A 13,513-nucleotide genomic window follows, 5' to 3' on the forward strand; every position below is an offset into this window, starting at 1 on the left:
TTGCTAAGGGATTGTGTTGTTAGGAGAGGCTGCCCCCTAGAGCAAACAGAAATCATGACTCAAATGGGAAAACAAATGCCAGCTCTTTCCTCAACAGAGCAATGGCCCAGCATTGGCTGTATCCCCTGCTCAGCTAACCTGAGTTCAGCAAAGGCCTGATTGCATTTGTAAATCAGGGTATCGGTTCCAGACAAACTTAATTCTGTGTCTGGCTTATTCTACACCAAATTGATAGACAAGTGAAAAGCTTCCTCCAGGAAATACTTTCCCCCTCCCCCAGGCTTTGTGGCACTTCTGCTATCTACCTGCTTAGTTTGCGGCATACTTAGCACCAGCGTTCCCTGTAAGCTGTGTGTTTGTGCAGCCACTCAGGAGAGAGTCAAATGCCACCCAGCTAATTAGCAGAGTGCCCACAGCTAGGTTTGTGTTTCTACTGGTGGTGCACATTTGCACATGCCTCAGTGCACATCGGAAAAATAATTCCGCACATGGATGGGAAATATTAGAGGGATCATTACTTAGCACCATAGTCTCTAGTAGATCTCCTCCTCTGCCCCTCTTCCTGTTGATCACAAGCAGTGTTGTTAATGATGATGCTCAGAGAGGCATAAAGAAATAAGCAGAAACGAAGAAAAATGTTTCCTAGGGGGTATAACACACGCTCTATCCAACTTGTCTATGCGTGGTTCAAAGGCAATCTCCACTAAGGGCTTCACTGATGTCGCAACATCATTACAATACCCTAGCGCATTTAATGCAAGCAGTGAACATTGATGGGGCTTGATTGGTGAGTGCAAGATCAGTGATGTAATAAAAAAGCCAACTGCAAAACTCCATTGGGCTCTGTGTCGGACTGGAACTGAGGTGGAATTTTCCCTCTCCAGTATGAAGTAGCTTGGGCTGGCTGTTCTTTCCCATCTGAGTCTGATGGTTCATGCTTACCCAAGAGTTCCTGGTTTTTTAATAGCTGCTGCTAGAGTTGGTCAAAGCAGAGAGATAGGCAAAAAAAAAAAAAAAGTCCCTCAAAACGTTGATGAGAAACTGGGAAGAAATTTTCATGAAAATGCTGACCATTTGTTGACCATCTCTAGTTGCTTTATTTACTAACTGTCTTCTAAGCCAGGGAAACCGTTTTCTGGTAAGGGGCTGCTGACCCACATTAAAATCAGTCAGGGACCACATACAAACAACAACAACAACAAAACCCCCAAAACAAAAAAGCCCTTGATATTCACCTGACCCCAAGTAAGAAACAAAACCAAACCAACCAACCCAAAAAAAACCCCCCTCATTACTCACCAGCTCTTAATGCTTCCAAGGCGGGAAGCAAACATTTTTTTAAAAAATCCCTCATTCGCACTTAACTCAGCACGTGTCACGCTCCAGCCCCGTGTGGGGAGGGCAGTTGTTGAGACTGCACTTCTGGCTTGCAGCATGGAGATTTACATATCTTGCTTCGATGTACCCTATGGCTACGTCTAGACTGGCATGATTTTCCGCAAATGCTTTTAACGGAAAAGTTTTTCCGTTAAAAGCATTTGCAGAAAAGAGCGTCTAGATTGGCACGGACGCTTTTCCGCAAAAGCACTTTTTACGGCAAAGCGTCCGTGCCAATTTAGACGCGGTTTTGTGCAAGGAAGCCCCGATCGCCATTTTCGCCATCGGGGCTTTTTGGCGCAAAACAGTTTTTAGCTGTCTACACTGGCCCTCGTGGGCAAAAACATTTCCGCAAAAACATTTCCAGAAAAGGGCTTTTGCCTGAACAGGAACGTCAAAGCATTTGCGCAAGAAGCACTGATTTCAGACAGTAGAATGTCAGTGCTTTTGCGCAAAATCAAGCGGCCAGTGTAGACAGCTGGCAAATTTTTGCGCAAAAGCAGGTGCTTTTGCATAAAAACTTGCCAGTCTAGATGCAGCCTATGAGTGTGAACCTCATCCTATTTATATAGATCTACAGATCAAGACAGAGCATTTTAATCTCCACTGGATTTACAAAAGTTATAAAATATGCCATTTGATCAAGACCAGAACTTAACATTAGATATTATTTCTCACCCCAAACATCAAATGTCCCAGTAGTAAATTTAAAGAAGTTTCTATTAGCGCTAGTTTCAGACACTTTCACTAACATTAAAATGGGGAATGTTATTAGAACTGGTCATCTTTAGCCCAAGGAAGGACTTCTTCAGCATGGCTACTGTGCATTAATATAAACTGTCTACAAGAAGAATCCCCCTGTGAGTGAAATGCAGTCATTTCTGGGCAGCAGCATGGAAGTTGTTTAACATCACACAGCAGCATGACACAACAGTCCAGAAGTGAAGAATTCCACATCGGACTGAAATGTAGGTAGCCAAAATGTGTTGATATTTGATTAAGAAGTCAGGGTTAACACACCTGTTCGTTCAGGACTCATTTTATTAGCAAAGCGTCTCTAACAGGTGGCGATTCAGCATAGTCTTTATCAGATCCTGAAAGCAGTGGCTCACCTCACCCTTTGTCTTTGGCTTGACAGAGACGATTTTAGGGCTTAAGTCATCATTTGCATTTGAACCGGAAACAAATATTTTAAAAAGTGTTTTATGTACAGTGCTAAGCTAAATTATTCATCAACCAAGATGCCATAGGAATAGTGCTGAGGTCTGCAGAATAGGAGCTAGAGCTACCTACGGGCTATGATAGGGAGAACCACCACCCCAACCCCCACAACCACTCTACCAGTCTCGTCTGAAAGATTAACGAGGAAATAATTATCTCTTTATAATGACAGTTCGCTGCATTTTTTAAAAAAATCTGCAGTCGGAGTTTTGACAGTGGCATTATTATGTTAGACAACAAAGCAGAAGTAAACAAGACAAGGGTACAAAGCAAATCTCATTTCAGAAAAGCACGACACATCAGGAACGGTCCTAATGCAGCACTCAGCTCATGTACTGAAAGAAGAGGATTTTGTTTAAGTTACAGTCAGGAAAATATGATCTTGTTTGAGGGCAGAGGGTGAGTGAGAAAGAATGAGACACTTCGGCTGCAAACCTCTCTGTGTCAGGCTCTCCGGATATTTACTACAGAGGTGGAAGTTATTTTTTCATCACTAATAAATCCGCTGCTCCAAGAGGTGGTAGCTAAATCAATGGAACTATTCTTCCATCAACCTACCCTAGGTCTACACTAGACCAGGCAGGTCATCTTAAGGTACGCCACCCAGCAATGTAAAATGTGGAGCTGGATTCAGCTTACCTTAAGCCAAGCTGCAGCAGTGTCTACACTGTGGAAGGCCGAAGGGAGCACACACTCTCATTGGCTTCCCTTACTCCTTGCAGAATGAGGAGTACACTACGCCGGCAGGGGCTGCCCTCAGCGTTCAATTTGGGGATCTACACTAGACCCACTAAATTGAACACTAGAAGACCAACCTCTCGATCTTCTCTGTAGTGTAGACATGCCCTTAGTGTCTATGCCAAGGCTTGGATTGGCTAAATTCCATGACACAGGGGCTGTGTCTAGACGGGCCAGTTTTCCCAGAAAATCAGCCACTTTTCCGGAAAAACTTGCCAGCTGTCTACACTGGCCGCTTGAATTTCCGCAAGAACACTGACAATCTCGTGTAAGATTGTCAGTGTTCTTGCGGAAATACTATGCTGCTCCCATTTGGGCAAAAGCCATTTTCGCAATCGGGGTTTTTTTGTGCAAAAGCGCGTCTAGATTGGCACGGATGCTTTTCCGCAAAAAGTGCTTTTGTGGAAAAGTGTCCATGCCAATCTAGATGCTCTTTTCTGAAAATGCTTTTAACGGAAAACTTTTCCGTTAAAAGCATTTCTGGAAAATCATGCCAGTCTAGACGTAGCCCCTGTGTGAACTTTTTCACAGCCCTGAGTCAACCTGATGTTGTATTGTAGGCTAGCCCTGTGGTCACTAAATCTTATTTTTACATTGTAAGACAAGATGTCTGTCCACACATGCCTTTTTGCACAAGAGCTCTTGCACAAAAAGGCTTATTCCTCATAGAAAGAGGAATAACTCTTGTGCAAAAATCCCTGTCTTCCAATGATCTATTGTACTTTTTCTTGCACAAAAATGCTCTTGTAGTGTGGATGCTCCACGAGTTTTTGCGCAAAACCAGCTGTTTTTGCGCAAAAACTCTGCAGTTTAGACGTAGTCCTAGTATCAGAAGTAGACTAGAATCCAGCTCTTACTGCAAGTAGAATAGAATTTGGCTCTTACCACATGTAGGCATGATGACACCTAACCATGGGAAGGAAGAGCATGCACAGGGCTAGGAATCAGGACATACCAGTTCTTTTCTCAGCTCTGCCACTGTTTCCTGCATGACCCTTGGGCAAGTGACATAGAAAGTTTCCCCTCTGTACTGGAGTGGCCCCTGTCAGCTTTAATGGGAGCTGGATCAAAGCTAAAATTTTCAGGAGACAAGCCAGTGGGAGTCACGCACCTCAATTTCATGGGATGTTATTAGGGCTTAGGCTCAGCTTTTTACAACCCCTCCATGACTTCACTGTCTTCCCATCAGGAAATGGCACGCTAGTCCTCATCTATCCCACAGGGCTGGTGTGAGGAGTCCACCACTCATGTGTGTACAGTGCTTTGGGATCCTCAGCCCTACTGTGCTATAAGAGGGCAAAGTGTTACAAATTCTCGAATGCCTGTGGTGTCTAGATAGGTCAGTGCTAAGTGCCGTAGAAATGCCGTGATAGATCAATGGTATTATTTAGGATTTGGTTGGTGAGAGATGAAGGGGTCTCAATGACAAACCAAGTTGCCATAGTGTTAGGTGCTGTACAAACACAGATCAAAGACAATCCGTGCTAGAATTATAGACTCTTAAGGCTGGAAGAGATCTCAGGAGGTCACTGAGTCCAGCCCCCTGCCCAAAGCAGGATCAACCACAACTAAATCAACCCAGCCAGGGCTTTGTCAAGCAGAGACTTAAAAACCTCTAGGGATGGAGATTCCACCCCCTCCCTAGGGAATGCATTCCAGGGCTTTCCCACTCACCTAGTGAAACAGTTTTTCATAACAGCCAACTTAGACCTCCCCCACTGCAACTTGAGACCATTGCTCCTTGTTCTGCCACCTGTCACCACTGAGAACAGCTTCTATCCATCCTCTTTGGAACCTCCCTTCAGGAAGCTGAAGGCTGCTACCAAATCCCCCTCACTTTACTCTTCTGCAGATTAAATAAGCCCAAATCCTTCAGTCTCTCCTTGTAAATCATGTGCTTCAGCCCCCTAATCATTTTGGTTGCCCTCCGCTGGACCCTCTCCTATACGTCCACATCCTTTCTGTAGTGGGGGTCCCAGAACTGGATGCAATACTTCAGATGTGGCCTCACCAATGCCGAATAAAAGGGTTTAATAACTTCTCTAGATCTGCTGGAGATGCTCCTCCTAATGCACCCTAATATGCCATTAGCCTTCTTGGCTACAAGGGCACCCTGTAGACTAGTTACACAGTAATTCACAAGCAGAAGCAGGATGCTGGCCCTTCCTGTTTGGAATGGTTTACTATCAGTCCTGAAACCTCTAGCCTCTCTAATTGCATACGTCCCTCTGCTGCTGCTCCTGTCACGTTCAGAGGCCAGCTAAGCTGAGGGAGGCATTCTCCCCTTTCACCTGTGTTCATCCCACTATGATACTAGCTAATAAAAACCACTGAGAGCTCTGCCTATAATCACCAGTTTATTGTGATTGATGCTCCTCGCTGTAATATGCTAGTGATTGTACTTGGTGCCAAAGGTACATAATCGTTAGCACCTGCCACATTTTCTGCCTCAAAGGGGGATTCTCCGCTTCACATCCAAATAGGGTTGCCAGATTTCTGAAACAAAAATACTGACACCCTCCCCCCCCAAAAAAAACCACAGGGAAAAAATTTTGTTGTAGGAAAATAAAAAAGCAGGAGGGGGGGCAGACCAAAGTTGTTGAACAACAACAACAAAAAACTCTAAGAACCTGGATCACTGCTAGGGGTTACCAAGTAGTCATTTAAAAAAAACCCAAAAACTCAGACACACTTCATAGGGGGGAATGGCCCAGGAAGGGAGAGGTGCTGGCCGGAAAGGGGGGGCCTGGAAAAAGCTAACAGGGGGGCAACGGGGCTGGCCGAGGTAGATGGGGGAGCCAATGGGAAGCAGGACTGGTTGTGGGGGAGTGGGGTCGTCGGGTGGAACGGGGCTGGCCACAGGATATCGGGGAAGGGGGGGGTCCGGCCGGGGGGGGGGGTCTGGCCGGGAGTAAGGGGGGGGGCGGGAAGCACAGCTGGAGGGGATCAGGGACCACGAGGGTGGCCTGGAGGAAGGGTGGGTGGGAAGCAGAGCTGGCGGGGGTGGGGGTGCAGCGGCACTGGCCAGGGAGATCAGGAACAGGAACAGGCCAGCAGGAAGCAGAGCTGGGGGGGTCGGGAGCCGCGGGGCTGGCCGGGAGGAAGGGGGGGCCGGAGGAAGGGGAAGCAGAAAGCAGAGCTGGTGGAGGCGAGGAGAGGTGCAGTGGCGCTGGCTGGAGGAGATCAGGAAGCAGAGCTGGGGGGGGGGGGGGGGAGTGCAAGGGGGCTGGCCGGGGAAGATCAGGAGGGGAAGTGGGGGAGAACCGGCCAGCCGGGAAGGGGGGGGAGCAAATTGGCCGGCGGGGAGCGGGACTGACCTGGGCACTTGCTGCCTGTCCCGCGCAGGCTCCCGGTGACGTGCAAGCGAGGAGGAGGCTTCCCCTCCGCCTCACACTCGATCGACTGAGGGCTCCCGGCTGCAATCACGGCCCCGTCTCCCTACCGCTCCCCCCCCCCGCCCCACGCCAGGCTTCTGTCCGGTGCCCAGCCGGAAAAATCAGAAAATACCAGACATTGCACATGTCCAGTATTTTCTGATTTTTTTTTTTTTACCAGACAGAGCGCGCAAATCCCAGACTTTGTCCGGTACAATACCGGACACTTGGCAACCCTCCATCCAAATGCGCAAACCTCTTGGCCGCCTCCCTGAACGGAGCCAGCACCCAGCAGTAGCAACAAAGCTGCTGGCCCCACATTATACTCCTGAGAATGTTCACAGAGCTGCCCCGGCTGAGACACTCTGGCTACTCAGAGCAAACAGCTCAATTATGCCAAGCTGCTCCCAGGCCTTCGCAGACTTCCAGTGGTAATGACACAGCCTGTGGTGAAGGCAAGGGAGGAAGGTAGTTCTGGGGGACCCAGTGATCGCTGGACTCTATAGAAAGAAATGGCTTGGTGTGATGCCTACCGGGAATGGCAGAGGGCAAGGGGGAATGCCGACACTTCTGAGGGCATGTACCACAAAAGCAGCTAGAATCAATGGGTAATAACGAGCTCTCTCTTATCTGAGCAACACAAAAATCCCCACAGAGGCCAGATTCTAATCTCACTCAAGCTGGTTTTCCCTCCACTGACTTCAAGAGAGTTAACCCCTGCTCTATAGCCATGCAAGCGAGATCAGAATCAGGCACGCACTCACAACCTAACAAAGTTGCAGCCTAGCTCCTGGCACTTTACCATGGCTTTGTCTCCCAAGATCCCCTCCGCCATGGCAGTTCTGTGCTGACGCCCAAAGCGAGCCATGTAACTGAAAATCTGGCCTATAGAATTTAATAGTGAATCTGATCCATTCTATAGGGTTTTTAAACCCCTTCCCATAGAATTTTATAGCCCAGTATAATGCTCTATTAAATTCTGCAGGGCAGCCCAAAACACCTACAGAGAATATATCACAGTGCTATTACAGTTTATAGGGGTTTTCCATATGGGTTTGAAGACACAATATACAGTAAAACCCCAATTGTCCAGCATCCAGTGGTCCAGCACTCCCGATAGTCCGGCACCAACTGGAACCCGGAAGTGCTCCGGCCCACCGGACAATTGGAGCTGCTCTGCCCCCAGCTTCCCCAAATCTGCCGCTGGTCAGTTTCAGCAGCGGCTGACTTGGGGAAGCCGGGGTCAGAGCAGCTGGGGTGCTGCCCGGTTGGTCCCACAGTGCTGCCCTCACCCATGCTGCGCAGTGCCCCTTCGACTCCATCCCTCATAGCCCCCCTTCCGGTACTCCGGCATATCTGATAATCCGGCACCCCCTGGATCCTAAAGGTGCCGGATTATCGGAAGTGTACTATACTGTAGGTGTTGCTTTTAGTAGCAGCAGCATTATTGTGTCTTCAGATTCCAGTGGAAGCATATATCTATATCTACCTATAGCTACACACACAACATTGAGATGCTACTGAACCCTACCGCCCCCAGTTTTCCCTTCAAATAACCCCAGAGTTTTAACAAAACCCAGCTTTCCATAACAGCCACCTTGCAGTTCTCACTTCCCACAAATGCATGTAGCAGGGGTACCCGAGAAAGTGAATGGAAAAAAGCATGGATTCAAGGGACAGTAATGTTCTCTCCCATAATGTTGTTATTTTTTTTAAACCAGGGGCCCAGGTGCAGCTGAGCTTTCCAAATTTCCAGCGCCTTTAAGCAGACCGTTTTCAAAGCTAAGCAAGCCAGGGAATGCCTGCCCAGCGGATTGCAGAAGGAAACACATACTTCATAATACGAGGCAGTAATGCCATGGAATAGAACTAAATCCTGCCTAATGGAAAATAATATTTGCATAGCTCATCAAAGCGATGTCGGTGCTTACTAAGCACAACTCCAGGCATGAATTTAAATGAGGGGGTACAAAGCGAGTGCTAAGTGCGGCTGGGGAGTGGAGGAGGGAGGAGATAAAATGCGGAATCACTTGTGTGTAGCGGTGAACTCTTGGACGGGAGGCCTAGGTGTTGGACTGCCCTTCGTCCTCTTCCAGATGGCTGCAAGTTCAGCCCCCCTGGGGAAGGAATGGGGGTTACGCCGCACACTTCAGCACTCCCAAAGGGACCACTAGCAGGAAAACCATTGCAAACATATTGACCGGCAACAGCAGCCTTTCTGACCCTCGGGGGAAATGTAGTGACCATGACAACAGGGGGGCTGGGAGGACACGTGCTGAACTGGCAATACGAAACCTCATGCCAGAGGCTACTTGGCTACTTGCTGGGGCCACTGTGGCAAGAGAAAACCTCAAGAACACCCAGCCCTTCCGGGCACGCTGGATGAGAACAGCATTACCAGGTGGCTTCAAAAAAAATACCGGACATACTTGATCTTAGGGGGGCAGGGACCAGCAGGAAGGGGAGCGGGGCTGGCTGGGAGGAGGTGGGGGGAGGGGGGAAGAAAGGATGGCAGGAAGTAGGGCTGGCTGGGGGCGGGAGGGAGTCGGGAGCAGTGGGGCTTGCTGGGGCAGATGGGGGTGGGATGACCGGCTGGCAGAAAGCAGGGCTGGTCAGGTGAGGGTTGGGGGGAGCGTAGCTGGCTGGGGGGAGATCGGGGTGGGGGGGAGAAACAGCCAGCAGGAAACAGGGCTGGTCGGGGGCAGTCGGGCTGGCTGGAGGAGATCGAGGGGGGACAGGACTGGCTGATGGGAAGCAGGGTTGGCCGGGAGGGAGTCGAGGGGAGCGGGGCTGTCCAGGGGAACTGGCTGCTGGGGAGCAGGACTGACCCGGATGCACGCAGATCCCGGGGTGCTGCCTGTCCCGCACACGGTCCCAGCGAAGCACGAGCAAGTCCGGCCCTGGGGATTCCCTCCCGCCCTAGCCCCTTGCGTAGTTGCAGTGTGAGCGTGTCTATCAGCCAGGCAGTACGCAACTACGTACTGATACTCCTAAGAATAATGAAACTCACCTAATTAGAAAATACTGGACATTTTATATGTCTGGTATTTTCTTGATTTGTTTCCTGGACAGAACCCTCAAATACCGGACTGTCCAGTTCAAAACCGGACACCTGGCAACCCTATATGAGAAAGGCCGCCATTTTGTTTTCAAGGTAACATCTACTGCAAACCCAATGGGTGACGTCGCCATGTCAGGGATGGTGCACTCAGCCCGAGGGGTACTGGGCACAGAGCACCTCACAGTGCTGGATTTAGGCACAGCAAAGTAAACTACATTTTAGGGCCTTAGATTAAAAAATTACTTGTTTTTTGTTACATCCTCACCTGTCTTGTGGAATCTATGCACATATTAAACTTTATTATTTCTATTTTCATTGTGCTTTCTGTTAGAATAATATATATATACAGGAAAACTCCAATTGTCCGGCATCCAGTGGTCCGGCACTCCCGATAGTCTGGCACCAACTGGAACCTGGAAGTGCTCCGGCCAGCTGGACAATTGGAGCTGCTCCGTGCCGCTTCCCCAAGTTCACTGCTGCCGCTGCTGAAACTGACAAGTGGCGGACTTTGGGGAAGCCGTGGGCAGAGCAGCTGGGGTGCTGCCGGGTTGATCCCGCAGCGCTGCTCAGGTGAGGGGCGGCGCTGCGGGACCAACCCGGCAGCACCCCAGCTGCTCTGCCTGCAGCTTCCCCAAATCGCCGCTGCCTCTTGCAGCCCTAGCTAGCCTGTCGCCGGCGGCTGCGTGGAGCTTCTCTGCCTCCCTGCAAAACGGCAGAAGGTTCGCCCCACGCCGTGCTGTTCCCAGCAGACCCCTCCCCCCAGACGCCTCACAGCCCCCCTTCCGGAGTACCTCCTGATATTCCAGTATATCCGATAATCTGGCACCCCCTGGGTCCCAAAGGTGCCGGATTATCGGAAGTTTACTGTGTGTGTGTGTATAGATATATAGATATATTTGTAATACTATTGGGCCTCTGACACTTGACAGAGCTTCGGGCCTCAGCATGTCTTAATCCAGCCCTACAGCCGTGGTCTCCTCCAACTGAGGGATGGCTCAGCAGCTCCCAACAGGTCTAGACAGTAGGAATAAGAGATCCTCCGGAATAGGGCTTTATTCCGGAGGATCGCGCCAGTCTGGATGCTCTTTTCTGGCTTTTCCCCAAGCCGGGAAAAAAGCGGCGGCCATGTTTATTTAAATCCCGCAAGGGATATTTAAATCCCCTGCGCATTTCCCTATTCCAACGTTCTAAATTAGCATGGCTATTTCGTAATAGGGGCCAGTGTAGACGTAGCCTTAGTGTCTCTATGCCTCAGTTCCCCATCTGTGAAATGGGAATAATAGGCCTGTCCTGCCTCATGGAGGCACCGAGAGGTGCCAGATACTCCCACATTATGTTACTGGAGAGAGGTATGTTGGACTGATGTGCTGAAACTGCCAGGGCAGAGAAAGATTAAGCTACAGCTGTTTAACAACACCCCTTATTTCTCATCTAGCAAGATTATCCAACTCACCAACCCTCACCCCTGCCCTGCCATGAGTGGCACAGGTGTCACTGAGCAAGCATCACTTCACAGTCTGGAGAACTGACCCCCCAGAGAAGGCAAGTTACATGCCCAAGGAAACAGAGAATACAGAAAAAAAGACTCATGTCCATCTCTCTTCCAGAACATGCTCTCCATGGGGTGCTTCAGTAAAGGCGTGTCTTTCTAGTCCTTAGATTGGGAATTCTGAGAGTCAGACTGTTCGGCCCCTAACCTTAGGAAAGTCTCAGAGGTCTCTCTGAATCATGTGTCAAATCACCAGTCTCCCCTCCCTCCCCCCCACACGCACTCCTTCCCTAAATGCTGCAGGAGCAGCTGAAAACACCCCCCCCCCCCCCCCAAAAACCCCCAGATCTGCAAAAACAGAACAAAAAAAACAGACGAATGCAGAATGGAAACCTAAACAGAGGGAACCAGAGCATAAGATGACTCTGATTTCATCTGGGTGGATGATAATTCACAACATGCGAGAGAGGATACTGAAGTCATATCACAGAATTTTACTCCCATCAGTTCCAGCCCTCAAAATCCAAACAGCCATGCATGGCTTAAGTAGCAGAGAATTTTTTTCCATAATCAGTGGCAAAGCAGGCGTTAATCCAAAACAGACACAATCAGCTTAAATGCCTTAAAATTAGATAGGCCTGCTTTTATTCCCTCTATCATTTAATCACCTTTCAAATTAAGGTTTAGACAGCCTGAGACATAAGCATCAGAGACACTGTTTCCAGTATTACTAGATAAGCTATTACCAGAGATAAAATACTGCAATCACTGCTAAAGTAGGAAATAAAATCTAAAAGCAGGGGGAAAAAAACACAACTCCCCCTATAATTTCTCCTATTAACAATCCCATTTGGTCAGCGCAGAACTTTCTCTGGCCTAGATGCCAGCTACAGCCTGCCCCGAGGAGGACTGTAAATCTATAAACTGTACAAATGTAATGAGATTTAATGGTAAGTCTCAGATGTTTTTAGCCTGTCCCATTTCAATAAGCAATATACATCTCGGCAACATAAGAGCACGTCTCAGCTGCCTGGTGAGAAGCGCACACAATGTAATCTGCCCAAGTGCAGGCTGAGAAAATATAAAGCCTTAATTATTCAAGAAGAGATGCACAAAAGCAGGAGAGAAAGAACAGAACAACATTTTCTTTCTACTAGAAGGAAACTCAGAAAAAAAATCATTTGACTGAAGAGAAATGGCAACACCACCTCGGCTCTTGAGGGTGGATCTGGGAAAGAAGGAAGCTGGGAATTACTAACATTAGATGCCTGGTTTGATGGCAGTGAAAAAGACTTGGAGGCGGAAGCTCTCTTAGATCCATTGCTCCATGGACTGCATCACACAGCAGGCTCTAGATGGTCACAGAGCAGGTCATAATGAGATCGTCGTTTGCTACGTGAATGCTCGCTTTGCAGTGTTGGCATCCGTGCTGTGGTAGAGACGCCTCTCTGAAAAGGGTCTAAGACAGGAATGGGCAAATACTGACCCCCGTGGGACCCCACACCGCCATATTTACCTGCACCTCTGCAGCCATGCGGGGCCATAGCTCCCGTTGGCTGCGGATTGCCATTCCCAGCCAACGGGAGCTACCGTAACTATAGCAGCAGCGGCCCACCAGGGGCTAACCCTGGTGCACCACCACCATTTTATTACCCACCCCTGGGCTAAGACATCACTGGAGGATTTCCCACCTCACTGGATTTTCAAACAGCATCCTGAGTTCTATGGGGAATCAGTTCTGCTCTCTGATGCCCAGTCTTCTCTCATGCTGAATTTTATTAGGAGCTGAACCTCTGTATCTGAAGGTAATAACGGGCTCCTGGTAGTCTAACTCAGTCTCTCCTTCTGATTCTCCTAGAATGTGACTTAACTCGCTCCACCGCAGCTGTTTCCTGATTCCTAGCAATCAGATGGAGATGCTAAGGCATACAGAGGTGAAATGACTCATACAAAGTCATAGAGGCAGCTTTGAGATTAGAATCCAAGGCTCCTAACTCCCACTCCTATGCCCTTTTAAAGTCATGCTGACTCCAGAAAAGGCATTATTTACAGAACCGTGATAGGATGAGCATAAGCTGAAGAGGGCAGGGGCTTTTTTCACAGTCTCTCAGGTACAGCGGCAACAACAACAAAAACAATAGAGTTGATATTATTAGTAGTATTCTACATAACTAACATTTTTATCCTGAGGGATCCCAAAGAACGTTCCAAACAGCCTTCTCTGAGGCATACACTACATGACAGCAGGCAACA

At 48.8% G+C, this 13,513-nt stretch overlaps 1 protein-coding gene across 3 annotated transcripts in view; it reads right to left on the reverse strand.

Moving 5' to 3' along the window:
• The window catches only part of FAM163B (family with sequence similarity 163 member B), a 76,896-nt gene that overhangs the window by 36,397 nt on the left and 26,986 nt on the right, over positions 1–13,513 (reverse strand). The window contains exon 1 of one of the 3 annotated variants that reach the window (XM_075905723.1): positions 6,654–6,765. The exons of the other annotated variants lie outside the window; for them this stretch is intronic. The gene's annotated coding sequence lies outside the window, so the exon portion shown is untranslated. Of the gene's footprint in view, positions 1–6,653; positions 6,766–13,513 lie in introns of those variants that run through there. 3 annotated transcript variants of the gene reach the window in all.

Source organism: Pelodiscus sinensis, chromosome 22, assembly GCF_049634645.1.
Source record: "Pelodiscus sinensis isolate JC-2024 chromosome 22, ASM4963464v1, whole genome shotgun sequence".
Taxonomy (NCBI): Eukaryota; Metazoa; Chordata; order Testudines; family Trionychidae; genus Pelodiscus; species Pelodiscus sinensis.